This window comes from Lepidochelys olivacea (genome assembly GCF_965140295.1).
Source record: "Lepidochelys olivacea isolate rLepOli2 genome assembly, chromosome: 4".
In the NCBI taxonomy this organism is placed as follows: Eukaryota; Metazoa; Chordata; order Testudines; family Cheloniidae; genus Lepidochelys; species Lepidochelys olivacea.
In genome coordinates, this window is record NC_140414.1 from 105732116 (window position 1) to 105759496 (window position 27381).

The 27381-nt window shown below is 43.3% G+C and overlaps 1 protein-coding gene across 3 annotated transcripts in view; it reads right to left on the bottom strand.

The window, feature by feature from the left end:
• PGCKA1 (PDCD10 and GCKIII kinases associated 1) overlaps positions 1-24902 on the bottom strand; it is a 64581-nt gene extending 39679 nt beyond the window's left edge. For 2 of the 3 annotated variants that reach the window (XM_084625965.1, XM_084625967.1), the window contains exons 1-2: positions 24776-24902; positions 24295-24365 (exon numbers count right to left, since the gene is read on the bottom strand). The gene's annotated coding sequence lies outside the window, so the exon portion shown is untranslated. Of the gene's footprint in view, positions 1-24294; positions 24383-24775 lie in introns of those variants that run through there. The other variant, XM_084625966.1, reaches the window with a different exon arrangement.
• Between the last annotated feature and the right edge of the window lie 2479 nt (positions 24903-27381).

A 27381-nucleotide genomic window follows, 5' to 3' on the forward strand; every position in this document is an offset into this window, starting at 1 on the left:
GAGCCATGGCATTAAGGGGTAGGCTGGGTCCCCAAGCATAACTATAGGCATTTCAACATCCCCAACGGTTATTTTCTGGTCTGGGAATAAAGTCCCTTCCTGCAGCTTTTGGAACAGACCAGAGTTCCTGAAGATGCGAGCATCATGTACCTTTCCCAGCCATCCCACGTTGATGTTGGTGAAACGTCCCTTGCAGCACCACTGAAAAGTACCCCTTGCGGTTTATGTACTGGCTGCTTTGGTGGTCCAGTCCCAAGATAGGGATATGTGTTCCGTCTGTTGCCCCACTACAGTTAGGGAATCCCATTGCAGCAAAGCCATCCACTATGACCTGCACATTTCCCAGAGTCACTATCCTTGATAGCAGCGGCTCAGTGATTGCATTGTCTCCTTGGATCACAGCAGCCCCCACAGTAGATTTGCCCACTCCAAATTGATTCCCGACTGACCGGTAGCTGTCTGGTGTTGCAAGCTTCCTCAGGGCTATTGCCACTCGCTTCTCAACTGTGAGGGCTGCTCTCATCTTGGTATTCTTGCACTTCAGGACAGGGGAAAGCAAGTTCCATGAAAGTGCCCTTAAGCGTGTGAAAATTTCGCAGCCACTGGGAATTGTCCCAGACCCGCAACACTATGCGGTCCCACCAGTCTGTGCTTGTTTCCCGGGCCCAGAATCGGCGTTCCACGCCATGAACTTGCCCAATTGACACCATGATGTGCACATTGCAGGGGTCTGTACTTTGTGAGAAGTCTATATCCATGTCCTCATCACTCTTGTCACCACGCTGCAGTCGCCTCCTCCTCGCCTGGTTTTGCTTTTCTTTCAGGTTATGGTTCTGCATATCCTGCTGGATAATGTGCGCAGTGTTTATAGTGCTCATAATTGCCGTGGTGATCTGAGCAGGTTCCACGTTCCCAGTGCTATGGCGTTTGTGCTGAAAAAAGGTGCAAAACGATTGTCTGCCGTTGCTCTGATGGAGGGAGGGGCGACTGACAACATGGGTTACAGGGTTGGCTTACAGGGAATTAAAATCAACAAAGGGGGTGGCTTTGCATCAAGGAGAAACAGAATGGCCCCCTCAAGGATAGAACTCAAAACCCTGGGTTTAGCAGGCCGTTGATTTCACGGAGTAAGGAAGGAGAAAATGAATACAAAACAAATCTGGTCTATTTCTTGTTTTGATCCACTTCATCTATCTTTATACATCTTGCTGGCAGCAGGTGGTGCAGTATGACTGCTGGCCATCGTCATCTCCTGGGTGCTCCTTAGAAGACGATGCATTATGACTGCTGGTCATCGTCGTCTCCTGGCTGCTCCTTAGAAGACAGTGCAGTAGGACTGCTGGCAGGACTGAATCGCCCTGAGACGAAACTTAAAAGGGAAGTGACCTGGCTGAGTCATCCCATGTTTGCCCAGGCACCCCTGACCTACCTCACCGAGGTCGGCTAAAAGAGCACCCGGGAGTACGGCGACGATGGCTACCAGTCGTACTTCACTGTCTGCTGCCAAAAGGCAATGAGCTGCTGCTGCTGTGTAGCAATGCAGTACCATGTCTGCCAGCACCCAGGAGACATACAGTGACGGTTAGCTGAGCGGGCTCCATGCTTGCCGTAGTATGGCGTCTGCATGGGTAACCCAGGAAAAAAGGCGCGAAACAATTGTCTGCCGTTGCTTTCATGGAGGGAAAGGAGGGGGGGCCTGATGATATGTACCCAGAACCACCTGCGACAATGTTTTTGCCCCATCAGGCATTGGGATTTCTACCCAGAATGCAAATGGGCAGCGGAGACTCTGGGAACTGTGGGATAGCCACCCACAGTGCAACACTCCGGAAGTCGATGTTTGCCTCGGTACTGTGGACGCACTTCGCCGACTAAATGTGAACTTCGAGCATTTGTGTGGGGACATGCACAATCAACTGTATAAAAACGCTTTCTACAAAACCGACTTCTATAAATTCAACCTAATTTCATAGTGTAGACATAGCCTTAGAATGCTGGTATTTTCCCTCCAAATCAAAGCTTATGAGGATGCTGCAATATGCTATGCAATAATAAAAATGGGAGCTAAGAATGGATGGTAAAAAGGCTGAAGACTTTTGAGAATGAAAATACCTCCATCATAGTATCGCAGGCCCTATCTACATGGGCAGAATGGAGGCTTTTTTTCCCAAGCAAGTTAGCTCAATTGAATTAATTTAACTTGACTGAACCCTTCCTTCCCCTGCTCCCCCACCCCCAACACCCAGGTAGATACAGTTTAGCATCTTGAAGATCACTTGAAGTGTAAAGTGGGATGCCTAGGCTACCACCAGACTGACTAAAACCATTTTAAAGGTGTTAAACTCTGTGCCTACATAGGTGCATGTGTTCATTCAAGTTAAACTAACAGAAAAAGCACTTCTTTTGCCTGCATGGACAGGGCCTTACTTTGTAAAAAGTAAACACTGGTGCAGCTGGAAGTGAATGCTATTGGATCTGTTTATGTAATTTGTATATATTGGCTCTTATTAAAGAGAGCAGAGACAAGAGACCACACATCTATTCCTTCTCTATTTCCATCATTACCTTTGTGCTGACTGCTTAGTGGCATGTTAAACAAAACAAGCCTAGCTGAACATCTGTAAACTCGATCATGTGCACCTCATCCCAAACTCAGCACAATTGGTTATGCGTTTAGAGCAGATTTTATCTGGAAATTGAAATTACTACTGGCCATTGTTTTGGCAACATCTGTTTTCCTCATGTAATGTAACTAAAAACTGTCTGAAAATGCATTGAAGACAGACATTTGGATAAGATTATGATGTGATGGTTCAAGGTGTATGAGCCATTGAAATATGAGATTGATTTAAATTTCTCAGTGTCCTATGAGACAAGCAGTTCAAGCATCCATTTGAGTCTGAGCATACAAAAGTCACACTGTTCAAAAACGGGCTAAAGTTAACCAGTGCAAGCAAAGTTTTAAACCAATGCAGAGAGTATTCATGCACAAAGTTGCCCTGATTTAACTAAATCAGTGCAACATCACATCTTTAGTTAAACTGGTGCAACTGTGGGTGTCGACCAAGCCTGAGAGAGTGTGAAAGCGTGGATCTTTCCATTTACTGCTTCAGAGACAAGTTTCCCAAAAGCAGTAGAGCCACTAAAGCTCCTGTTACTTGGGGAGAAGAGAAATAAATGCCCTGATCCTGCAAGTGTTCTCCGTGGGCAGATCCCTGCACCCTCACAAAGCTCCATTGATTTATCTGGGGCTTTCTGCAAAGGTGCAGGCATCCACGGGGACCTAAGGACTGGTCTACATGCAGAAGTTGCACCACTGTAGTTAAATTATTGAAGTTAAATCGGTACAATTCCGATTTTGGGAGACTCTTCACTCAGTTTGAGAGCGACATATTTGTGTAGCTTAGTTTTAAGCCTTCTTTACAAATCATGAAGCAAAAGAAGGCAATTTGTTTTTCCTTTTCAGATTTAGCTTAGTTAAGCTAAATGGGTGCAATTTGTGTGCATGGACAGGACTCTAGTATAGACCATACCAGGAATGTAAATTCTGATCTTTCCTAGGTTTGCAGGAGGACCTCCTGGATGTCTCCTAACATGTGCATTATAAGCTCTAACACCTTAATTGAAGGGGCTGGTGTGTTGAGTATTTAACAACGGCTTCCTTTCTCTAAAATGTACGTTAGGGCTTGTTTACACTGGCACTTTACAGTGCTGCAACTTTCTCGCTCAGAGGTGTGGAAGAACACACTCCTGAGCACTGCAGGTTTCAGCTCTGTAAAGTGCCAGAATAGACAGTGCAGCTCCCAGCACTGGTAGCTACGCCCCTCGACTACACAGCCATGCTTTAACGTTGTTCGTGAAGACGTGCCGTGAGTCACGGAAGTTAAATGTGTGTTTAAAATAGAGTTTTAAATGGTCTGATTAAAAATCCCTTTTCCCTTCATTTACTGAGCCTTCAGTCTTGTAATTTCATCCTTTAACTATATAGACCTTCTTTATAAATCATGAAGCCAAAAAGAACAATTTGTTTATCCTTTGCAGGTCAGCTTTAATTCAGCGTTCAAGTGATCTACAGGGCCTTGTGTGGGTTGAGATGAATTTCACCCCAAAGGACTGGGTTCTCCCAGGTGATGGAGGTCGGCAGAGGTCCAGTGTTAGGCCCTGATCCTGCACTGAGATCTGCTAGTATGGGCACCTGTGCCTGTGTGGAGTCTTGGGAATCTGCAGGTGTAGGGGTCTGTTCTAGTTGATCCCAGTGCAGGATTGCGGTCTTAGTGTTTTAGATTTTCTGACACCAGCTCACAGTGACTCAGGGTAGAAATTCTCCAATAATATGCAAGCAAAACCGAATCCCATAAGCTAGATATGTTTAAGGAATAATATATTCTAATAGTGCTGAGTGGAGGATGGTGATTCTGTTTTGTGGAGGATTTTGTGATTTCAGAATTTGGCTTTGTTTCAGTTTGGAATGAAAGCTAGCATTTTAAAAATTCTCAGCCAAGTGGAATTATTCTTCTCCAGCCAGCTTTAATGGGATCCTGGCCTCCAGGGCAATTTGCATTGTGGGCTACCACAGAACAGGGCATCCTGGATGCCCAGGGAGCCCCGATTCAGAGGAAGCCTGCCTGGCAGCCTGCTCAGGGGCCTGGGAGCTAAGGAGATGGAAGCCCAAAAATCTGGGCTTATAGGTATTCAGCTCCCTGTCAGCCCACCAAGTGGCCTTCCAAGGATCCAGACAGGCAAGATGGTAGGTTTCTGAGGGAATTTCATCAAAGTAAACCCAGTTTTGTGGAACATTTCAATGTTGATGAATTGACAAACATTGAAAAAAGAAAAGGAGTACTTGTGGCACCTTAGAGACTAACAAATTTATTTGACCATAAGCTTTCGTGAGCTACAGCTCACTTCATCGGATGCATTCAACACTGAATGTATCCGATGAAGTGAGCTGTAGCTCACGAAAGCTTATGCTCAAATAAATTTGTTAGTTTCTAAGGTGCCACAAGTACTCCTTTTCTTTTTGCAGATATGGACTAACATGGCTGCAACTCTGAAACCAAACACTGACAGTTTAATTGAAAATTTTGTGACCAGCTCTATATTATAAGTGAACCTAACATGGCTAGTCAGGTTTCACTCAACACCCCTCAGTCCTCTTGTGAAGCAGGTGAGGGAAGAACGGGCCTGATGAGATGGAAACATTTTTGACAGTTAGAAAGGGGAATGACACTAGCTCGCACTGGATGAGCAGCCCTGACAGCTTGTGAGAGACAGAGCTGGCCATGAGGTTGAGAAATGCATCTTTACGTTTATTATACTAAAAAGAAAAGGCGTACTTGTGGCACCTTAGAGACTAACCAATTTATTTGAGCATAAGCTTTCGTGAGCTACCAATGAAGTGAGCTGTAGCTCACGAAAGCTTATGCTCAAATAAATTGGTTAGTCTCTAAGGTGCCACAAGTACTCCTTTTCTTTTTGCGAATACAGATTAACACGGCTGTTACTCTGAAACCTGTTTATTATACTGATATTTCTATCTTTCCTCTGTGACAAAACTTTCTAACACCACAATGACGTCTTATGAGGAGACTTATCTATTGAATTTCCATATATTCCTTCTTTATATCAGATAGCCTTGGCTGTATGATTATAGCCTTAAAAAGTGATGTAACTACCACATTGCTTTGTTTGACTTCATCCTATATAAAACTGTACTTTCAGAGGATTTCCAGAAAACAAAAATATCCAAAAGAAAACCAGTCCATTGTGAACAGGGCTATTCTGACCCAATTAGCTGGGTGGAGCCTTTGAAGCACAGTCCCCAGCACCTGTTGAAACTATTACCTCATTCCATGACATTCTGGGCACATGTACCATTACTGTGCCACTCGGACGACTACAGACTTTGAACACAGTTGAATGACTACCTGGAGCCAGCTGAGAGTCAGAGGTTTTGAGAGGCCAGAGAAAGCATCAGAGACAATATAGTTCTTTTTTTATATTTTTGAACCTAATGCACCAGTCTACTTGCTCATTGACTGTTAATTGCCATCTAAACAGAGGATTTTTGCAAAGCAAAACCATTGTTTAATTTGTAACTCCTACCCTGTTTTGAGATTACCTTAAACCCTACCTTTTGTTATAGACTGCTGCAAAAGAGAGTGAAAATCATTTCTGGAAAAGATTTCAGAGTAACAGCCGTGTTAGTCTGTATTCGCAAAAAGAAAAGGAGTACTTGTGGCACCTTAGAGACTAACCAATTTATTTGAGCATGAGCTTTCGATGAAGTGAGCTGTAGCTCACGAAAGCTCATGCTCAAATAAATTGGTTAGTCTCTAAGGTGCCACAAGTACTCCTTTTCTTTCTGGAAAAGAATCACTCTGTTTGCAGATCAACACAAAGCATTGATAGTCAATGCAAACTATTCTGGAAGGTCATTGTTTTTTGATTTGTCTATCACCTTAGGTGATTCACCTGTGTTCACAGTGAATGATTTGAGGAGCAGGTTTTATAGACCTGAAAGAAGTGTGGAACTTGGAAGATTAGGTCAGGGAAAGGGAATCTGCATAGAAGGCTAGAGGATTAGAGTGGGAGACAGACAGTACTAGGGCAGTTATTTATGTGGGTTGGACAGAGCAGTGGGTGAGGAAGAACTTTGGTCTTGTGGGTAAGGCACTAGCCTGGGACATAAGAGATTGGGGTTCAATTCATGCTCTGCCCCAGACTTCCTTTGTGATCTTATGCAAGTTGCTTCATTACTCTCTGCCTCAGTCCTGATCTCCCCACCTTTGCCTGTCTTGTCTATTTAGACTATAAGCTTTCTGGGGAACAGAATGTTTCTTACTATGTGTCACTTCTACAGCACCCAGCTAGGGTGACCAGACATCCCATATTTAAGCCCTCCTGCAGGTGTCCCGACTTTTTCTTAAAAATGGGCAAATTGTCCCATATTTTCTGTCTCCCCTCCCAATCAGTACTGGCGGGTCCTGCTGCTGACCTGATCCCTGCTCGCCAGCTGCCTGTGATGAGTGGCAGGGTCCAGTGGCCGACGATGTGGGTGGGTGTGCAAGGCTGGTGGCGGGGCAATGCTACAGCACGCTGGGCCAGCCACTCCCCCTGCTGGTCCACCAGCTGCTGGCTCTCGGCCAGCTGGCCCCTGCTCCCCCTGTCCTGTTTCCGGCCGGCACTGGCTGTGTGCTGCAAGCAGCAGTGGCTGATGACTGTGGGCAGGTGCCAGGCGGCGGCTGGTTACGTGTCGCCTCTGCTGCCCACCCATCAGCCCTTTACGTGCTTCCCTCTCACTGTCCTCTCCCTGCTTTGCCCCATCAGCCTCCCGCTGCTTCTCCACATCCCCCCGCAGCAAGGCGCATGCTGCTCCCAGCGCTGTGCGGAGAACCAGCCCCTGGTCAGAGTGCTCGGCTCACCAGCAGCCTGGCTGGCAGGCTCCTTCCTTCCCCCACTGCCTCTGGCTAGGCCAGCGCCCCAGGAAACCCCAAGACGCTCTGGCCCGAGGGACTGACCAGGAGGAACCAAGCTCCGCATGTGCCAAAGCCCTGCACAGTGCTGGTATGGGGAAGCCTCTCTGCCCCTCAGCTAAGCTGTGGAGTGGTGGTGGGGGGTGGGGAGAGAGTGATTTCCAGCCTGTTCACTCCCTGAACCTGCAGGCTCCACGGTAGCCCCCAGGACAGGAGCTTAGCACCCTCTTCACCCCCTCCTGCAGTCAGATTCCCTGGGCCCTGGTGCACAATGCATCCTTAGGGCTTAATCCCTTTCTGCCCACACTATAGTCGGGGGTCAGGTGGCAGCTGGGCTATGTTGATGGCCAGCAGCAGCCTGGAAGTGTTAACTGCCTTTCAAGACTGGGCAGGAAGGGACAAGCTGTTTCCAGTCACAGGGAGTGCAGGGGTGGGAAAAGACAAGTTCTACAAAGACACGGGCCAGATCATCCCACCCCATGGCTGGAAGCAACTCCCATCGCTTCCCTTCTGCACAGTGCTGAAAGGCTGCTGCTGGCCACAATCTGGTGTGAACCCTGGCAGAAATCTGGGCAGAGGGGAGGGGCATGTGACCCTGCATACCCCCTCTTCCCCCCATGTGTTGCCTTGGGAAGTCATGGCACCAGGTACCAGGAAAGGCGGTCCATCCCGGGGGCTCAGCTAGGCAGGGTGAGGAGGGTTGGTCTGTCACCCCCTCACTCCATTTGAGAGAGGTGTACTGGAGTGTGTGTGTGTGTGTGTGTGTAAGACCTCTCCCTGTGTGAACCCTAAAACCTTAAAGATAAGAAGGTAAACAAAAAGAATCCAGCTATGCAGTATTTCTTTTTAATGGAGACGCAGTCAACCTGATGTTAATTTGAACATTTGTACTGCATAGTTCTGACTGATTGCCATTGAAGTTGTTTGAATATGAGTAATTTTACTAGGTTTCCTGTATTCAGCATAGGGAAATATGGTCACCCTCACCCAGCACAGTGAGGCCTTGAGCTCAGCTGGGGCCTATAGATGTTAACATAGTACAAATAAAAATAAGTAAGGAAATACTGTAAATCTAAAGATAATTGTGGTGTCCTTGGCAAGTCTAGCTGAATGGGAACATCTAATCCTATACAAGTGGAAAGAATCCCAAATCCCAGCTCCATAAAGTGAGTTTCTTCCTTTTCTTTTGGGAGGTGGGACTGGAAGGGCACTGAGCCCCAGGACAGAGTGTACCCTGATAAATAAATACTGTGAATTATAAAAAGCCCCCAGCATCAGCCTCGGGCACTTCACGGAAATGCCTCAAAAAAGGCAATATATTAAAGCTTCGTTGGAATCAATTACAGTCTTTATTTCCATTAAGAGATATTTAATCCTTACTCTGAGCAAAAGTAACCCATACACAGGACAGAGAGAGGTCTAGCACAGACCTTTGTTCACCGGCCTTTGACAAAGCCTCTTTGATGGAAATGTTGGCCCTTTCCTGGGTTGTATGTGTTACTTTTTCTTGGAATAGCAATTGAGTGCTGCTTACTGGAAGAAAATCGATGGTTTCAATGAAGCTTTCTTGAATAGGCTATTTCAGGCATTATGGTGCTGTGCCCCAGATGCATTCTGTTTTCTGCAAAGCTAGATGATAGCATGCTCACAAGTATGTTTTTCCTTCTCCTTCCATGAGTGGAGGGGTAGCAAAAAAAATCTGTATTTGCAGAAAGTTGGCAAGGGAGTGAGGGATGGCAGCTTTGCAACAAGCTCATTCCCAACACCTTTTTGTCAACCTTAGGGAAGCCTTTCTGGGAACTTCTCCCTGGAAATTGGGCTCCCTGTGCCAGGTGGGAGGGGATTTGTGTGCCACTGTTTCCTTCTAAACCATGTGGGAGTTTTTGGTTTCCCCTGCCCCCTGAGCATGCCCCATAGATGAGGATATAGCAGAAAGACCCAACACCAACACAGCAGAAGTTATGGAGGGCAACAGTTCACAATCTCACCTGAATGGATTGTTTGAACTGAAATAAAAAATGGACTCTTGGTGAGTTGGGTTAGAGTTTTATGTTAACTGCAGAGGTGACTTGTTAAATTGTCCAAATACTGCACATTGGGCTCAATGAGAGGAGAGTAATATTGCATGCTGTGAGAGTGAGAGATAAAACAAAGAGGAATTGAATTGGCCAGAAAGATCTGTTTTTACTAAACAAAGAATTCTCAGTCTATGATTAACTTTATTTCATGCTGAGGGTAGAACTTACAAATCTAGGCTCTTTCATGGAACAGTACATAACAATACCAGCCCTGTAGCAGGGAGAGCATGCCACTGCTGGATTATCTGCACTAAACCTACTTCAGAGAAGTTCAGTAACAAATATTTATTTATTGCCACCATTAGGAGTGCTACAAATCACAGACACCCAGATAAGCCTGTATGAGCTTCAGGTGCTCATCTCTGGTGCTGGCCATATGAAACCCAATTTGTTAGTTGCAAATTTAGCAGGTCAGATTTGTTCCATGTCAGGTTTGAATGATCCAGTGAGTGGAGCTAAGTGTCCTGAGATTTACAGAATTAACGATCTACAGACTCCAAAATCCTCAGATGGCCTTTAAGAGACTTAACAGGATTTTGGGGGGGAAAAATTCCTAGCTCTTCAAAGAGTAAATAGGATCTAAGGGAAAAATGAGTTTCTGTTGGTTCGTAAATTCAAAGGGGACTTAGGTAGATAACAGAGATGACATCTACATGGCTGCCAGCCTGGAAAAACTTTTGGGTGGACTGTAAACAACAATCACATCTTAAAGCTGGAATGTAAACAGAATGAAAAGTTCCTGGAACATATTTATAAATGCCTGGAGTCTGCATGAGGGTGAAGTTACATCCCTGGTTTGCTACTGCTGGCCTTTGTGCTTCCTGCAAAGGAGATATGACATGACCCCCAAAATATGCGTTGCAAACTTGCTGCTCAAGCCAGAAAAGAACCATGCTTGGCAGGCTTTAAGGAGAAAGCACCATAACTTGGCAGCTTCGCTTCTCCCACACCCACAGTGGCTAGAATGTTTGACACAAGGCTGTGCAGAGGGTATATTCTCTGGGCTGTGTGCCTGGGGAAAAAATGAATAGAGGGGATGGGCTGGAAGAAGTAGACAAAAAGGGCCTCTACACACAATGGGAAGCTGTTTGGTGAAGATGAGCTGCCCTCTGACTTTAAACAACAATCAGACTCAGCCTAGCTTAGTAGAACCCAAGCCCAGCCTCTCCCCACACACCTGGCCAACCATCCTCTTTACGGACACTAGAAATCAGAATGGAAAGTGTCTGTTTTAACATATCAGAGGGGTAGCCATGTTAGTCTGGATCTGTAAAAGCGGCAAAGAATCCCGTGGCACCTTATAGACTAACAGATGTATTGGAGCATAAGCTTTAGTGAGTGAATACTCACTTCGTCAGAGGTATGTAGAGGAAATTTCCAGAGGCAGGTATAATGCATGCATCTGACGAAGTGGATATTCACCCACGAAAGCTTATGCTCCAATACGTCTGTTAGTCTATAAGGTGCCACAGGACTTTTTGCCTATTTTAACATAAATATTTATTGCATTTTCTTATCCTTGCTGGTATTTTGTAGGATTACAAAGAAGAAATCTGATTAAGTAACACAAAACTTGTTACAACTTGTGTTGGGATTTAGGCATAAACAGTGTTAGAGTTGGGGTTATTATTTCCTGTTTGGATGCCTCTGGAAGATCCCTTCCTCGACTGAAATATTAGGCTTGAAATGGATGGAGAGGAGGAGTACAGTTTATTGTTTGAGTAGTGTGGCAGTGTTCCTAGGTACTTAGAGGCAGATCCTGCAGGGGGTTGATTGCCCTCAAATTCATACTAAATCTAATGTTCATCACATTGGAGTTCTAGGACATTAGAGTTTGATCCTATGCCTATTTAATCAATAAAAGGACTTCAGTGAAAGTTGGAGGAAATCCTTAATGCTGAGGCTATTTTGCAACCTGTATGGGGAATTACATATGTTCTAATAGGCCTGAGGGCATATGTTCACCTCTGAGGGCATTTCAGAAGGATCAAATAATCAGAATGAAAACACAGAACATTCTTAATTGACATAATACTTGTAGATCTTTTCTTGCTGTTGTTGTTTATGCCTTTCTAGTAATTTTGTGCAAGTGTTTTTATGTGCCCAGGTAGGGGAGCGGCAGCTAGCCAACAGTAAGACCCTGTAGGAGAAGACTTGGCGTTTGGACACATTAGGTAGGTGCTCAAAAAACCCAACTCCATTTCCTTATATTTTGCCTTTTAAAAAAAAAACCAAACTCACTAATATAGGTGAGGAATAAAACGATGTAGAATCTGAGATTGTGTGTATCCTGTTGTGCTATAGTATACAGTGTATGCTTATGTGAAGATGCCTTCATGTGCCATTATTTTACCCCTACTCTAGTACTGTATTTGGCCCACTTTATTTTTTTTTTTAAAACAGCATTTGAATGACTGTGTAAAGCATAGGGTAATTTAATCTGCATCATTTTACAGAGTCTGTGAACTTTCCCCAATTGATTTTTTTTTTTTTAAAGCAATTTCCCTGAAAGACATTGTGGGGTGAGAAGATGGTTAAGAGAATGATTGGTCACAGTGACTTTAAAGAATAAGAATAAAGGGTCTTTCTGTTGCAATTAGAGTAATTATTTCTCAAGCACATGGCAAATCCATAGTGTTGATCATCGTATTGAAAGCCATCCACATGTGGCTCAAGTATTGTAATTGTGAGATGGCAGTGAAATACGGTTGCATTTCCATTGTGCTATTGAACTGTAATGTGCTTGATTTCTTATCTTAATTATATTTACAGGCTTTTTAGTCTCAAACTGGAACAATGCTCATAAGCTATAGAAGAACATTTGTTCGTTGAAGAGACTTTAATGTTTGGAATTGAGCCAACCAACGAATCCATTTCTTTTCCAGAGAATAGGCTCTATTCACCAAAGTTATCAACCAGAATTTCATAGTTAAGTATGACACGTGGGACTGTTTTTATAGTGAAGTAGCTCATGATACTGTACACTAGTAACTATTGTGTTGGCATTTCTAGTAGAAACCCTCCATTCAAAGGTTTCTGTCTTGGCTGTAAAAATGTGCTTTAGGTGGCTCTTTGGCATGGCAGATTCCCCCTGCTTAGGAACAAGGACAGTTTATTGTCAATATTGATGTATTTTTTTCATGATAAGAAATTGAGCTGGAATTGAAAACTGTGTGTATTGAGACAGTGTGGCCTAGTGGACAGAGCACTGGACTGGGATTCTAGGCCTGAGTTTTAGTCCTGGCTGTGCTACTGGTCTGCTGGATAAACTTGGGTAAGTCACTTCATCTCTCTGTACCTTGGTTTCCCCATCTGTAAAATGGGGATAATGATACCTTCCTTGTAACGTGCATTGAGATCACTGATGAAAAGTGCTAGATATTATTAAACGCTTAGGCCCTATCTCAATTAGAGAAATTTGCATCAGTCCAACTTAATTGATTTAACGATGCCAGTGTAAATCCCCAAACCATGATCCATCCAGTGGACCAAATTTGGTGATGAATCCTGGTCACGTGCCATCTGAGGCACATTGCGCATACACTAAGAAGATGTAAACCAGAGTTTTATGCTGGTATGATTTAATTCAATAAATTAACAAAGTAGCATTACCTATTAAAAGACTATATCCTGCCGTCCTTGCACTATCCATTGACTTCAACGGGAAGTTTGCTTACTCCCCTCATTGAGGGCATATGTCCACTTTTTATTAACAAGATTCACAATCCACAGGTTTTGATAGATTCCTGCCACTATTTCCAGGTAGCAGGAGTAGACAAGAGACTTTTCCTCCAACCCTCCATGTGCCTGGTTGATCTGGACTTTACCATACTAGTGTATGAGTATTCTCCAGGCAGGATTACTACATTCAGCTCTACTTGGGGCTACATGTGAAGACTACACAAAACGAATGCAGAACACGGCTGACCTCTTACTTAGCAGAATTTCCTGGATGGGGCCTGATCTGAAGCCTACTGAAATCTGAGAAAGTCTTTCTGCTGACTTTAGTGGTATTTGTATCCGGCCCTTACAGTGTATTACACCTTTACTCCCATAGACTTCTAGTGGTGGTTGAAAATTTTCTGAGGAAAATTTCAACTTTGTGTTGAAAAGCCAAAAACATGAAAACTGTTTGTTTGTTTGTTTTTGTTTTTCAGCCAAAAGCTTTTAGGTTTTTGATGAAAAATTTAATATTTTCTAGGAAAGTAAACATTTCCTTTTGTTTAGTTGAAAACCCAAGTTTTGATGCAAAATTTTCAACCAGCCTTGAAGGGTTCCACTTTGTTTCTGGGTACAATTCTAAGTATTAATATAGAACTACAAAGTCCTACTTGGTTTGGAACTTGGCTTTCTTAGAGACCATTGCACTGTTCATGCTCCATCTCAGAACCTCTGTTGAAACTGATTTGAGAGGTGGGCTGCATATACATGGAGGTTTAAGTTTTCCAAACTCCAAAGCAACATCACCACTACTTAGCCTAGAACTATGTAGTGTAGATTTGAGTGCTCCAAAATATGTAAAAAGAAAAGGAGTACTTGTGGCACCTTAGAGACTAACCAATTTATTTGAGCATGAGCTTTCGTGAGTAATATGTAAGTTAGTGCAACACAAGACAGAGACTCTTACAGCAAAGCTGCTGTAATTGAAATGCTTCCTTCTACTGTACACTTTGTCCTGTGCTTAGAAATCATCTTATTCAGGAAATTATACCATACACTGATGAACTAATTGGTTTCTGACTGAATGGAGGTTATTTATTTTGTAACGTTTACATCAATAAATAAGGTTCAGTTAACAGTAATCTAATTAGCTGGGGCTGGGTTTCATTTTGCACAATACATTTCAAGTTAGAGGAAAGTGATCCTTCACTACTATGCAGATGTAAATGCAACACCTAGGTATGTGTACGGGTGGACAGCAAAAGCAGAGAACGTTAATTTAGGCTAAGTCTGAAAAAACTGGGAGCCTAAAATTTTTACTTTTTATTTGTTAATTATAATTTATTTAATAATCAATAATAGGTTCTAAATCCTCAAAGACCTGAAATAAGTGGCCTGGTTTTCAAAAGTTCTGAGCATTCAACAGCTGCTGTTGAAGTCAGTGGGAGTTTTATTATTCTCTTTAATGGGAGCAGGTCAGACTCAAAGGCATTTTGTGAAACAATTGTGTTTTGGTTGACGATTCTGTGCTTTAGAGAATCAGTAAGCAGCGTGTGCTCTATATAGAAGTAATGTATAAGGGCTACGGCATTTTTATTTAAGTACATTGCTAAACTGTTGGCATTACACCTGCTATTTCACTTTTTGAACGAGAGGAATGTTCTAGCAAACGGAAAATGTTTCCAAACGTTTTAAATTAAACAAGAATTTAAGAATGGAAATTGTACATGTATGTGACAAAAAGAAAAGGAGTACTTGTGGCACCTTAGAGACTAACCAATTTGAGCATAAGCTTTCGTGAGCTACAGCTCACTTCATCGGATGCATTCAGTGGAAAATACAGTGGGGGGATTTATATACACAGAGAACATGAAACAATGGGTGTTACCATGCACACTGTAAGGAGAGTGATCAGGTAAGGTGAGCTATTACCAGCAGGAGAGTGGGGGGGAAAAACCTTTTATAGTGCTGAGGAAGAAGAGAACAACACTTCCTCAGCTCTCGTCCCCTAATGCCCCTACTCTACTCGCGCTACATTGATGACATCTTCATCATCTTGACCCATGGAAAAGAAGCCCTTGAGGAATTCCACCATGATTTCAACAATTTCCATCCCACCATCAACCTCAGCCTGGACCAGTCCACACAAGAGATCCACTTCCTGGGTACTAATAAGCGATGGTCACATAAACACCACCCTATACCGGAAACCAACTGATTGCTATTCCTACCTACATGCCTCCAGCTTTCATCCAGACCACACCACATGATCCATGTCTACAGCCAAGCTCTACGATACAACCACATTTGCTCCAACCCCTCAGACAGAGACAAACTCCTACAAGATCTCTATCAAGAGTTCTTACAACTACAATACCCACCTGCTGAAGTGAAGAAACAGATTGACAGAGCCAGAAGAGTACCCAGAAGTTACCTACTACAAGAGAGGCCCAACAAAGAAAATAACAGAACGCCACTAGCCGTCACCTTCAGCCCCCAACTAAAACCTCTCCAACGCATCATCAAGGATCTACAACCTATCCTGAAGGATGACCCATCACTCTCACAGATCTTGGGAGACAGGCCAGTCCTTGCTTACAGGCAGCCCCACAACCTGAAGCAAATACTCACCAGCCACCACACACCAAAACCACTAACCCAGGAACCTATCCTTGCAACAAAGTCCGTTGCCAACTGTGTCCACATATCTATTCAGGGGACACCATCATAGGGCCTAATCACATCAGCCACACTATCAGAGGCTCATTCACCTGCACCTCTACCAATATGATATATGCCATCATGTGCCAGCAATGCCCCTCTGCCATGTACATTGGCCAAACTGGACAGTCTCTACATAAAAGAACAAATGGACACAAATCAGAAGTCAAGAATTATAACATTCAAAAACCAGTCAGAGAACACTTCAATCTCTTTGGTCACTCAATTACAGACCTAAAAGTGGCAATTCTTCAACAAAAACAGACTCGAGCAAGAGACTGCTGAATTGGAATTAATTTGCAAACTGGATACAATTAACTTAGGCTTGAATAAAGACTGGGAGTGGATGGGTCATTACACAAAGTAAAACTATTTCCCCATGTTTATTGCCCCCCCCCCCATGCCACTGTTCCTCACGCTTGTCAACTGCTGGAAATGGCCCACCTTGATTATCACTATAAAAGGTTTCCTCCCCCCTGCCCCCACTCTCCTGCTGGTAATAGCTCACCTTACCTGATCACTCTCCTTACAGTGTGTATGGTAACACCCATTGTTTCAAGATCTCTATGTATATAAATCTCCCCACTGTATTTTCCACTGAATGCATCCGATGAAGTGAGCTGTAGCTCACAAAAGCTTATGCTCAAATTTATTAGTCTCTAAGGTGCCACAAGTACTCCTGTTCTTTTTGCGGATACAGACTAACATGGTTGCTACTCTGAAACCTGTCATGTATGTGACAGTAGCTCCTTGTGCCTCTGGAGACCCTGTTTGGGATGGGTAGTTTTATCTCCTACCATATTTTGCTCTTTGAGCATCTTTGCCTGTGAATCTGTTGCTGGCATTTCAATGTGTACCTTAACAACACAGACGTAACATATTCACTATTAGACTGCTAATGTTTAGTAGAGACGAACACGTATTCCGACAGCTGAAGCAAAGGGCTGGCATCAGTCCGTGCGACATCTGCTAAATTCACATGGGGGAAGATAATGCAAAAACTAATACGCAAAGAATAGAGCTACACAGCAGGTAAATATTGTTTTTTCCATGCCCCACCCAAAGCAGTCAAACCAAAAATAGAGGCATAAAGGACAATGAAAAAACCTTCTTCAATTTTAAAGACACAGTAACCTCATTTTCCATTGAGTTATAAAGGTGCAGTGCTTTCAGTTTACTTCAAGAGCCTGAAATCCACAGGGCTGTATGCTGATCTCACAAGAGTATATCATGGGAGTAACTCCTTTGAAATCAGAGCAGTTAGAATTGTGCAAGTGAGATCGCAATCAGGCTCAGGAGTTAAGAGCAGATACCATTTTACAGAATATGCTAAAAGAAACTGCATTAAGTACCTGGCCATGTTGAGTTGCTAAGAAGCATAAAAGGTGCAGTAGGCAGCAGAGCTGCGGACTTGGGACCCTTTTATCACACCATCTGCTGCACTGAATGCAAGGCTCTTGCTAGGCAGTTAATCTGATCCCAGCTTTCCCAGGTGCAGGCAGCACTACCCTGAGGAGTACAGCTGCTAGAAGGGCCTGGGCAGCCCCAAACTGGGAGCAGGAAATCAGCAGAACTCAGGCATTAACAAGTGCACAAAGTGAGCCAGTCCCAAAGGAACTGCTGTGAAACCAATGCCGCAAAATGGCTCATCGCGGGGATGGAGGGTCAGCCTTAGAAGAGCAGCAGATACCATAGTATTGTCCGGGGACGGGGATACCAACTGTCAGAGGGGCCAAGTATTGGTAACCTAAAGGTGTCTGGTGATTGTGGGAATGTGACTCCACACATGCCAGTCAGACTTGGTACACTCCTCTGTTTACATGGCTGGTGTGGCCACTTCAGAGCGAGCACTAGGGATCCCACAAGTGAGCAAACTGGCAGGTAAGATCAGCAGCAGTCTGCCAGGAGCAAGGTGTCTTGGCATCCAGATGCCACACCTCAGAAATAGCACCTATCCCCCCTAGTGTGATATAGCTAGGGCCCTACCAAAGTCATGATCATGGAAACACCTGTCACGAACTGTGATATCTGGTCTCCCCTCGTGAAATCTGGTCTTTTGTGTGCTTTTACCCTTTACTATACAGATTTAATGGGGGAGACCAGTGTTTCTCAAATTGGGGGTCCTGACCCAAAAGGGAGCTGCGGGGGGGGTGTCGCAAGGTTATTTTACAGGGGTCACAATATTGCAATCCTTACTTCTGCACCACCTTCAGAGCCGGGCATCAGAGAAGCGGCAGCTGTTGGCCAGGTGCCCGGCTCTGAAGGCAGCGCCCTGCCAGCAGCAGTGCAGAAGTGTAGCGAAATACCCAGGCCACCCTTCCTTCTGTGCTGCTGCCTGCAGAGCTGGGCGGCCGGAGAGTGGCCCCTGCTGCCTGAGGGCCCAGCTCTGCAGGCAGCAGCACAGAAGGAAGGGTGACAATACCAGGCCATCCTTACTTCTGTGTTGCTGCTGGCGGTGGCTTTGCCTTCAGAGCTGGGCTCCCGGCCAGCAGCTGCCACTCTCCAGCTGCCCAGCTCTGAAGGCAGCATAGCCATCAGCAGCAGCACAGAAGTAAGGATAGCAGTGCTACAATCTCCCCTACAATAACCTTGTGGACCCCCCCCCCCAACTCCTTTTTGGGTCAGGACCCCTACAATTACAACACCGTGAAATTTCAGATTTCAATAGCTGAAATCATGAAATTTACAATTTAAAAATCTTATGACCGTGAATTTGACCAAAATGGACCGTGAATTTGGTAGGGCCCTAGATATAGCAGTGGTGGAGGGATGGGGAGAAGTGGTAGCCAGGGGAGATACACAGAGGTCCCATCGCTGTGGTGGTGGAGCTGAGTCACCGGGGCAAGCACGTGTCAGCTGGTTGTTGGGTTGCTTTTGTGATGTCACTAGAACAGTCTGCAAAGCTGTATGGAGTCTGGCTGTACATTCCCCGTCTTGCTGAAAAAGGGTCTGATCCTGCTCCCACTGACGTCAATGGCGAAACTCCTGTTAGCTTCAGGAGTGCTTCTCAGGGTGAGGAGAGGGTGAGTGAAAAAAGACCAAGAACTCTCTACTTTGCCTTCATCTTTGAGCTTAATTCTCCACTGCAGAAGTTGAGTAACAAGCATAGAGGTCAATTGGAGTGGTCTGCTACAGCAAGGAATCAGCCTTATTTGCGTACAACATATCTAATTTGGCCCACTATTTACCTTAATAAAAATACACATCTCTTTTAAACGAATGGGGAGGATTCCAAAATGGCCATACAGTGATACTGAATAATGTGAGACATAAGCCTCCCACCTCTTTCCCACCCCCCCCTCCGCCCGAACCACAAAATAATTTTACATGTCAATTTACAACAGAACACAGACTATAAAACTTCTTTATAACCAGGACAAAAAGCATCTGCACTTCCACAGCAATTATTTGTGGCTAATATGAGGAGTAGGGAACTAAATAAATGGCTGGAGAAAAAGTGGAGGAGACAAAGGTCAGCCATTAAGAGAAACTTCTGCTTTTTATATATCTGCTTTCTATTGTTACTACTTACACATTTAATTCATACTCTCCCAAACAATGTGATCAATTCACAACAAAATATGAGTTCTTCCACATGTCCAAATGAAAGAATGCTGAATTCAATCCCCAGAAATATTGGCAACATCACTGGTACCTCTGTGACCTCAAGTCATCCTTTTCAACCCTTCCTCCAGGTCTCTCTTGATGCCCACTTGGACGTCAGCCTTTCAGCAAGGAAAAATGGTCTGTGCTTCAATTTTGTCTCCTCTAACTTCTCAGCGCTTGCTTTCTCTAGCACAGCAATAATCAACCATTCTCTGTCCACTGGCATTGTTGCCTGCATCCATACTTTTGGGCTGTGTTCCTCCGAGTTCCCCTGAGCTAAGTAAGCATCGTTAAGCCAGGCCAATGTTTAGATGGGAGAAAATCCATGTGCTGCTGGATTGGGTGCTGTTAATTCAGGAAGTTGGACTCTGCCTGAGAGTCAGTATGGAACCAGTACTCCAGTCCTACATGGTGTTATATAGCACTGTGCTGCTGGAGGACTTCCTTTTTTTAGATGAAAAGTTAGACTGCAATTCTGATTGTTAGTTAAAACTAAAAATACTACGGCACTTCTATAGCGCTGTGACAGAATGAATAAACAACATCACCTCATGCAGAGTTGTCTCCCCCCAAAGGGGGAAGGAGAGCCAGAGTCTCTGGCCTTGTCTACACTGCTACTTTACAGCGCTGCAACTGTCTCGCTTAGAGGTGTGAAAAAACACCCCCCTGAGCGCTGCAAGTTTCAGTGCTATAACGTGGCAGTGTAGACAGTGCTCCAGAGCTGGGAGCTACTCTCCTCGTGGAGGTGGGTTTTTTTGTAGCGCTGGGAGAGCTCTCTCCCAGCACTGGTGCCGCGATTACGCAGCTGCTAGTGAAGCTAGTTAATGTTGCTAGTGAAGACATGCCCCCTGTCTAGTTCACTGAGAACTTTACTAGTGTTCTCAGAGATTCTGGTGATGAATGGCTGTGTACAACCCTCAGGTAAACAGACGAGATATAGGAGTTGAGGTGTTATCTCTGGTATCCTGGCTAAATTGTGAGCTGGGTGTGTTATAATATGACTACCTAACATTCCTCCCATTGTTTCAGTTGTCTGCATTGTAATGGGCTTTATTTGTATCACAGTAGCACCTCAGACCTGAACCAAGGCAGGGACACTGTACTGTGCATTCTACTGAGAGACCACCCCTCCCCTGAAGAGCTTACCATTGAAATAGGCCAAAGGTGTGTGAGAGGGAAATGGGCTGAGTGACTTGCCCATAGTGCCACAGCAGGGCAGTGGCAGAGCCAGGAACAGACCCAAGTGCTCTGTAGACTTTCCCTCCTGTCTTTCTGGCCTTTTGTTTTATGTTCTCCAGGCCATTCCTTGCCTAGCTTCCCCAAGCACAAACCTTTCTCCTTGAAAGGTGACCATTAGACCCTTCTGTACCCCTAGGCTGTGTACTTGTGTGTATATGGATACACTGTAATTGGTTGTGAAATACTTTGTGATCTTTGTAACAGCAACACTATTCCCAGATAACAGTATTACTAGTGGAATAGAAAGCAGGCAGAAGAGGCGATGCTGTAATTGTACAAGGTTTGTTTTCAACACTTCTACCTGTTTGGACCCTCCACTAAAAATTGGCCCCAGGTTCTTAACGTCCAAGAATTCCTCATCGCCTGTGTACCAGAAGGAATATTTGATTTGTATGAATCTACCACGCCTTTCCCATAAGGCACTGCTGCATTTGACTCTGCTTACATGAAATGACAAAGCAAGAAGTTAAATGGGACTGTGTCATAAATGGCATAGCAGAAATTCTAATTACTGTAGGTATTGTTAGGTTACTGCTATAAAGCACAGCTGAGCTGCTAAAGAAGAGCCAGGTGCATCTATGTTACTTGCACTGATTTCTTAGGAAAGTGCTGTGGCTGTTTTTCTCTCGTTCAAAAATCATGCTTCTTTCGTTCTAGATCTGTAAGCATGATGACAGCTGAAGTCATACTTCACAAGCAATGCAAATATTTACTATGATGTCTCTGAAGCTCACTGGCTAAGAACGTTTTACATAATGAAACATGTAGCTGATTTAATGACCAAGCTGCTAAATATGGGTGTTCCATGACCCAGCCAATGTGTAAAAACATTACGTAAAACAGAAGGGTCATAATCGACATTGTCACTTAAAAGACGCAGTGCCCCTTTTCCATTGGAATCTCTACAATGGGATGATTGTAGCTCTTGGTGCATTTTCTTTCCAGGTATGCAAATACACCCCTTATGTTAACCTGAAGAATTTTCTGTATTGATCTTGTGAATGATTTGAGCCAAATTTTATATTTAATTATATTTGTGTAAAGTTACAGTAACCCTTCTGAAATCACTCCAGATTTACACCTGTGTAGTTATAAGCAGAATATGACCTAAGGTAATTTTTATGGTTAGACTATAAGCTCTTTGGAGTGGGAACTGTCTTTTTGTCCTGTGTTTGGACAGCACCTAGCACAATGAGATCCTGGTCCATGACTAAGGTTCCTAGATGTGACTGTAATACAAACAATAATAATATATCAGGCAGTGCAGCAAAGTTACTGACACAACCCCATGCTTCAGGCACTCCATGAGGCACACAGCTGAATGTGTCCTGCTTCTAAAGGGTTAGATAGTCAACTAGTTTAAACAGGTGCAGCTTAACTGAAGTCAACGAAGCTGTGCCTGTTTACACCAGCTGGAGATCTGGCCCAATAAGTGCAAATGCCTCTTAATAACATCATAGTTAGGCTAATACTCCTAATTTTCAGAGTGAGGTTTGAATAAAATACATATGCAATTGGTTGAAACTAGTCAGAATTTCATTGACTACCTGTAGGCCAACCCCTCACTAAAACAAAACAAATGGACTTTGGTAGGGTCAGTTAAACATAAAATTTTCTTCTTTTCAAACACTAATCTCTGAAAGGTTGTTGGACAGGATATGTGTTTTTAGAATATTTATATGACAACATCAAATCCTGTCATGAAATTTGTCCTGATCTCAGCTGTCACTTTTATGCTAAAAATCCATTCCCTTTGCTTATCACTATTTAATTGTTATGTATTTAATTTAACCAATTTTAAAGCAGTAGGAACTCTGTGGGAACCTGAAGTCTAATCCTGAAGTCAATGGGAGTTTTTCATGGGTAAGGACGGCAAGATCGTGCCTGTGGTGGTTTTCAAAGGCCCCATTCTGAAAATCCTGCTGTTCTTTTCTGAAAAGTAATATACACTCAGAACATTGATATGGCCCCACAGCCTTAATAGACCTGGCTGAATTCTGTTCTTGGCTCTGCCACGGAATCACTGTGTGGCCTTATGCCGATCACTTCTGGCCAGAATTTCAAAAGTGGACACCATCTTGGCTGATTATAGGTTTTTGGATGTCCAACTGAGACATCTTGGGCCTGATTTCACCTGAGCCCTTCTGAAAATCAGGCCCAAGATGTCTCAGATTGGGCACCTACAAAGTGAACAAAAAAATCAGTGTCCAGTTTTGAAATTGTAGCTGATAACCTCTCTGGGTACTCAATTTCCCCATTTGTTAAATGTGGGTGACAGTAGCTTCCTTTGTAGAGCACTTTGAAAACTTGGCCACAGAATGCAACGTAGTGCTAAGTATTATTATTCTCCTCTGCTTTTAATACCTGCTGATAGCAGATGGGACAAGAGAACACGTTATACAGCTTTACACAGAAAGATGGCAAAAATACCTTCCTTGTACCCATCACTTCTCTGCCAGAACTACTGTAGTTTATAAACTGTAAATCAGTAAACACTACTAATTTGTTGGAAGCAACAGGAATCCCCAAGGGGACAATATTATGGAAAATAGAGGTAGCATTGTCAAACAAGATGGAGTACTGCATTCCTGTGAAGGGAACATAATGGTGAGTGGATAGTGCATTATCTGAAACAATTATGGTGTTTAAGGGAAAACATAGATGGAAAGACAAGATCTTCAAGACAGAGAGAGAGAGAAAGAGCTCCGTTTTTGCCCAACATTGTACACTAGAAAAATTCTTCAACAAAAGTGAAAATATGACCCTCCATGATATTGACAAGGTCAGTGAAACCTCATGCCATTCCATGTGTAAGTTAACATGGCTTGCTGTAACTTGCATACCTGATTTCCCAAGTTTTAACTGAAGTATTATAATCACTACTTGCATCCCTCCATTTCTAGATTCTGCTCTGTCTTTAGATTTTTGAAGTCCCCTCCCCACCTCCACCTGCCTCTTATTTATCTTGCAAGTTTTCACAAAGGTGCACCAAATTCTAGAAGAGAGAAAACTGGAATTACATAAGTTTAATAGGCAGTCAGATGCACTAAATCACAGTTTCACTGAAGTGACTCAAACAATACGCAATTCACAGGAGGCATAAATAAAATCAGAGGTTCCCTAAATCCTCTGTTTTCAGACATAAAGAGTATAGTAACTATTATTTCAAAATACACCCTAATAATTGCTAACATGACCAGTTAGATAAAAAAAAATTAACTTAAAAATCTTTTTAGGTTTAGGTTTTTATTAGTGAGAAGTAGTTTAAAAAGAAGGTATCTGATCTGCTTTGGTTTTCTGCTAAGCGGTCTGTGTCTCTGTCTGGAAAACAGTACTGTCCCTGCAACAGGTGAAACATCAAGGAGTTTAAATATTTTCAGGACAAAACTATTAGAAAGATTTTTCTAAAAGTTAAAACTAAACAGAGTGCAGTAAATGCCCAGTAAACAATTTCTCGTGAAAGTACAATTAACATTTGGAAATTTAAAACGTAAAAGAGCAAGAACGTTTCCTACCTGCAGCTTTTGTGTTGGTCAGGAAGTGTAGCTCTTTTCTGATTACGATCTCCCATGGCTTAGCTTGGTTTCTGCATTTGAATGTTAAATATGTAAGAATGCCTTGTTTAGCTTGAGAGTTTGCATGACCTCTTAATGAGACACTGTAGTTAGTGTCATTGGGTATGAAGGTATCATGTGACTGTAGATGAAAATAAAATCCCTTAAAGTTTGAATTTAATACTTCCTAGAATCTGTAACCCTTTACCTGCAAGCTGGATATGAAACCTGACAAACTTTGTTGTTTTATGGTCAGGATAAAAAAAGAAAATGTGCCATCTTATTCCTTTTCTCTTGGACAGTAACTTGTATAAAAAAACCTCCAAGGCAATTTATGCACCCCCAGATTTTTGCTGCATTTTGAGTATTCTATATATTAGATTCTCCCAAGTCACGAACTAAGCTGACCAGAAAGTTCCCCTCTCAGATCAGGTATTTTTACCTGGCACTGAATTATAGTCACCACCATGTTGGGTGCTGCTGCTGCTCAGATTTCAGTCCTCCAGCTGAGAGATATGCCTACAGGGGTGACATCAGACCTGTCCATAGAAGTTATTGGTTTTCTTGGAACAGCTGCCTTCTGGGTGTGGTATTACTTCCAGATAGGATATGAAAGGAGAGTGCTTACTTGTCCCACTCCTAGTTGTAAGAAGGAGGGAGTGCCTAGTTGTAAGAAGAGAGATTTTAGGAGATTCCTGCAGGCAGCCAGGCAAATTAATTTTTTTCTCCAGTCACATCAGTTAAAATACTGATTCTTGATATTCCTAGAGATTGTAGGCTGAGTCTTGGAAGGAACTTGCTGCATCACAACAACATTGTACAATCCCAGTCGGTTGTTTCAGAGCTGTGGGTTCAAAACTGCCCACGTACTTTTCTCTAACCAGATGAGACTTTGGAAATATTCTACTAAATCCTTTTTATTGGTTTGCTTGTTTTTTTGTTTTAGGGCTTATGAAAATGAGGCTGATATTCTTGGGTACAGCTACTCTACTGGTGGGTGCATTGCTATCATGCATTAGAAAATAACAATAGCTATATGTATGGGACTATACAACTTTGCCAGCATAACTCTGATCTGACCAGCAATACCCAGTTACTGCAGTCCTGGTCCTTGCTGCGAGAAGAGAACACTGATCATGCTGAAAAATGTGCCACTAAACCCTGATTGCCTTACTCATGTGAGGAATCCTATTGACAATTGGAGTGGAGTATGTAGAGTGTGCAGGAGTTGCCCCATGGTGATTTTTCTGATCTGCACCGGGGATGGTATAGATTTCAGAACATTGGATTCATTTCACTTGTGGCCTCAGTAAACTGGACACAGGGCTTACAAGATGAAACATTAATGTGTAAAACAACTGCGCCACCTAGCCTCAGTTTCTTACAGCTGCCCTTTCTCTAGTTACATATTCAAAGGCTAAACATAAGATGCCAGGAAACAAATTAACAAAAATTGCTTTGGATGTTCTTAATGTAAATGGAAAAAGTATGTTGTTTAAAGGCTAAGCATAGCTGAGCTTTCAGACTGCATGCTAATTCCAATAATTTCTACAATAGCTGTTTGGCACATTTAGTTCTTCCTCCTATGTTTTTAGCATGGTTGAAAATGGGCTTAAAGAATCAGGAATGTTTTTTAAATTAAAAAAAAGCCTACATTAAACTATGATGAAGGTTCCAACTTCATGGTTCTGATGGCAACTGTAAGGAATCGCCAGTCTCTTGCAGGTACCTCTTCACTGCAAAAAAATCTCCATGGAAGCAAGAGTCAGAGCCTGGGTCAGCTGAACTCCAGCATGCGTCATGGGCTAAAAATAGCTTCCCGCGGGGGCTGGAACCTGGGCTCTGAGACTTCCCCCAAGTCAGGTGACCTGAGCTCTGACAATCGCTGCCGCAGGGTTGTGGGGTGTTTTGGAATGTACACTGAGTGACCCTGACTTCACAGAGACAGCCGGTATACTTTGAGATACCCACCCTTGTTTGTTTCCCGTGCTGCACCTAGGCACGTGTGGCATGCTTATCTCACTTATATTGCTTCCACCTGATTTACACTGGTGTGAGATCAGAATTGGGCCCCATGGACTTGCTCCTGCTTCCATTTATGTTACTTTGCCTTTGCGTGGGATCAGGATTCAGTCTAGTGAGATGAGCAGGTGAAAGGTGACAACCTTCACTATGAGCCAGAGTCTGGTCTGAAAGTGATTTCAATGCGGTTATCTGTGGAACAGGGTGGTCAGCGTGAGTAAGCGTGAGAGGATATGGCCCTACACATGGAATTCCTAGTCTTTATTGAACCTAAAACGTTTGAGCTAGTTTGTGGCCCCTCTACTCACACTGGTGTGGAGTTATTCACCCAAGTAGTCCTTCTGAAGTCATTCATCTGAATTAGTGCTTACCAACATGGTAAGGAGTTCACAATCTGACCCTTCATGTTCTAATCACTTCTTGTCTTTATTTTACATATACATATTACATAAAAAAAACCCTGCATTTAAAGAACATTTATTATGGTTGTGAAGTCAAGCACTCAAAAGTTAGGAAATGCCAGAATTCAGGTTACCAGTATAACCTTAATTTAGCCCCTACATGTGTGTATGCATTATGATAAGACTTTAATTATATGATCACATACTGTTTTTTTCCACAGGACCCTGCCTCATTCAGTGCATAGCATAGATGGTGCTCTCTTAATTCAATATTTTGTTTTCTCCTCATTTGTTCACTGGGTGGTCCCAGGCCTTATTTGCTGCTGTGAAGACAGAATTATTAATTTACTTATGGGATTTTCTGCGGCGCTTACCACTATAGTATCTGAGTTCTTCACAAATATTAATTTATTTTCACAACATCCCTGTGAGATGAGAGTGTATTATTATCCCCATTTTACAGGTGGGGAACTGAGACACAGTGAGACTTGAAGGAGGGGCGGGCGGATGTATCCACTAATTGTGGGTGTCCAATTTGAGATGCTTAGGACCTGATTTTTCAGAGTACTTAACAATATATAGCACTTTGTATTTTCAGTGCACAGCTCCCAGTGATTTCAGTTGC